General features: G+C 30.6%; 1 non-coding gene across 1 annotated transcript; it reads right to left on the minus strand.

The window, feature by feature from the left end:
* Positions 1–299: 299 nt before the first annotated feature.
* TRNAK-CUU (transfer RNA lysine (anticodon CUU)) lies at positions 300–372 on the minus strand. Its single transcript has one exon. It is a non-coding gene; the product is annotated as a tRNA-Lys (tRNA).
* Between the last annotated feature and the right edge of the window lie 2,836 nt (positions 373–3,208).

Here is a 3,208-nt window from a genome sequence, read left to right on the forward strand (position 1 = left end):
AAGATTAGGGAAGCGAATCCAAACCAATTTGGCAGATTGAGGAGGCATGAATGGGAGGGAATCAATCTTAGGCATAATGGAAGTCCCTACCACCCCAGCGTAAGATCTCCCACCGTCCATCTTTGAGAGAAGCCATTAGCAGCCCTATCCGAAGACCTATTATGCGCACCATCTTTCTCCAAATCTTCTCAGCATTCCTAAAGGGTTTTTAGGATTTTTCAGCTCTATGTTGGCTCTATGAACCTAAATATATCAAATTTATGAATTATTAAACCTTTTAAAAAAATTGTGAATTTAAACGCCCACCGTGGGGCTCGAACCCACGACCACAAGGTTAAGAGCCTTGCGCTCTACCAACTGAGCTAGACGGGCTTGGTGATAAAATGTTTTGAGTCTGTCAGACAACTGTACAACTACCCCACGATTGGAACCAACCGTGAGAAAAAAAATACTGGTCTTTCCTTTTGTTATATTAACTCGTATTTTGCTTTTTATTTTTCATGGGAATGACAAATTATAAAATCTTTCATTAATGACAAACATGTATATTTTATGCCTTTTTTTTATTGCTCCCACTATACATATATCTTTGACTTGTATATGAAGTCATGCGGGACCTATTGTGAAGTTCTTCCACAGCTACAACTGTGCATTTCAGATTAATTTATGTCCACAAATATATTAAATATGCAAGAATATACTGCTAGCAGTTACTAATATGTCTTTTTAATCTTGTTGTAGTGCATTGACAAGATTACTACAACAAGATTATCATGTTCACTTTTACCAAAAATAGATTCTAGATAATAAGAGAAGTAGTTATTTAATCATTTTGTGGTAAGATGATCATATTCACTTGCAATTGCATATTTGTGAATAGTCTTTTGAGATCTACTTGCTTGGGTCAACAAAAATTGCATTAGTTCTTCATGTAAGTATTTATTAAAATTCATTTTTCTTTCATGTCATTCTGTGATCTACTTTTTTTTTTTTTTCTTCTTCGTTTTCATGATTTCTTAAATCTTCTAAACTAGTTAATCTTAACTTATTGTGATCAATTCAAGGTTTATAGGATGGATTTTGCATTATTTGATTCGAAAGTTTATTTGAAGCTAAATTTGTTATAAAAAAAAAATTGTTATGAAAAATGCAATGATTTTTCTTTTCCACAAAGAATTGATTTGTATTCATATAAAATTCTTTAATATTGCATGGATCACACTTGGAATTCTTAATAAAAAAAAAATTTAGTTGCATCATCGAGGGCTCACAATAGAAAGTTAGCAAAACTGCTCATTCAGCTTCCTTCAAATTCAGTTATTGTATTCCTTGGCTCTTTGCTTCTTCTTGGTGATTCATAATATCATATGCATGTGTGGTAGTATCAGTCACTCTTGTTAATTGGGCGTTTGCATGGGCTTATTAAGCTATCCAATCTCTATCACCAAAGACTCATGACACTCCAACAACGCACATATTACCACTCTTAGAATAAGACACAGCGATTGAAAGAATTTTACTTACAAAGAAAGTGGTTTCTTTTATATCAAAGGCTTACACAAGCTTATCTATGTTCATAGATTTAACTGTTGTAGACATGATGTGATAAAGCTTTTCTTTGTATATATATATATATATACTAGTAAAGTAAGACACGTGCAAATGCACGTGGCCATATGAGAGAGAAAATATATCGAGTCAAAAAGCAAAAAGAAAAATTTTATATTAAGAAAGAAGACAATTGAAATAAATAATCAAGTTTTGGGGTGAGAAATAATTAGTGAAACTTTTAAGAGGGAGAGTAAGTACAGGAAAAAAGAGATAAAGAAGATTATTATTAAAGCAAATATAACTGAATTTTGCATATAAATAGGAATCCAATTATTGTTTTTATTAGTTTTATGTTTTTTCTTTCCCCTAAACTATGTTATGCAGTGAATGCCAATTTATTTTGATTTAGAATACCTTTAGCATCAAGGTTTTATACACAAATATTCATTTCCTGCAATTTAGTTGTTTTCTTATTTATGTCCTTATCAACTTTTATTCTTTTATTTTTGGTCATTATCAACCAATTATAGTGATTGGGGCCCATAGGTTCTCTCGGGGGGAAAGGAAAGATGTGGTAGGGGCTAAAGTTTGAACTCATGACATTTTAGGAGGTTGCAACCATTGTCAAGTTTTATACATGTTAAAAACTCATTTAATTTCTTTTAATGGTTTCTTGTTATTGTTATTTTAGACATTTAATTGACTCTTTGTAGAGCTTAAATCATTAGTTGAAGTGATAATTTTTTATAAAGATAATATTAAATTCCTTTCAAATTTGATCTCATAATCAAATTTTGAAATATAAAAGAAATGGTCTCTGATTTGGTGGGTTAAAATAATCGACAAAATGACATTTGGGTGATAGTAGACAATATAATTGTGTCTTTATTCAATAGGAACGATGAATGCACAAAAAACAAGAGTGAAAATATTGAAACCCAAGTGTTCTACATGTAGATCTCCATTGAATTTGTTAAAGAGAAACAATGACAACTTTTTGTCCAGTAATGAACTCGATTTCTCTCTCCTGCATATAATATTCTCCCCTTTAGAAAGAAAAAGTTGCACATCAATTTCCCATACGTATTGCCTAATTTTGGGGAGATTAAGATCAACTATTGCAATGAGCTTGTTGAATTGCCCCAAGGGATTTGCAAACTTGTCTGCCTATAGAAGCTCAACATATCTGAATGGTTTTTTCCACAAACTTGTATTGCCCTTTTTAACCAAGAACCAAAAGATAAATAAAAAATTATTTATGCTAAACAGACAGTTTTATAAGAATGAAATAAAAAAATTTGATTAACATATTATATTGAAATAAAAATTAACATTGGAAGAAAATGAAAGTATATCTTAGTATTTAATACATATGAAACAAATTAAACTTTTCATATCTAACATTTCTCTATTTTGATTTTTTTTACATTTAACATTTTCATATTTGTCCAAATTAACTACTTCCTTCAACTTATCATCTTCATTTTTTATGGCATCTGCAACGATACCATTTTTTATTTTAAATTGTATCTGTTTCTGCTATCGCATTTGAAATAGAATGAATGTGTCCGTCCTTCACGATGAATCAATTTGCTTTTATGCCGTAAAATTCAAAAAAAATATGATGAGTGCATGTACCGTATAATTAAGGTTACGC

The sequence above is a fragment of the Hakea prostrata genome, chromosome 9, assembly GCF_041222555.1.
Source record: "Hakea prostrata isolate BN-2017 chromosome 9, UWA_Hpros_2, whole genome shotgun sequence".
NCBI lineage: Eukaryota > Viridiplantae > Streptophyta > Magnoliopsida > Proteales > Proteaceae > Hakea > Hakea prostrata.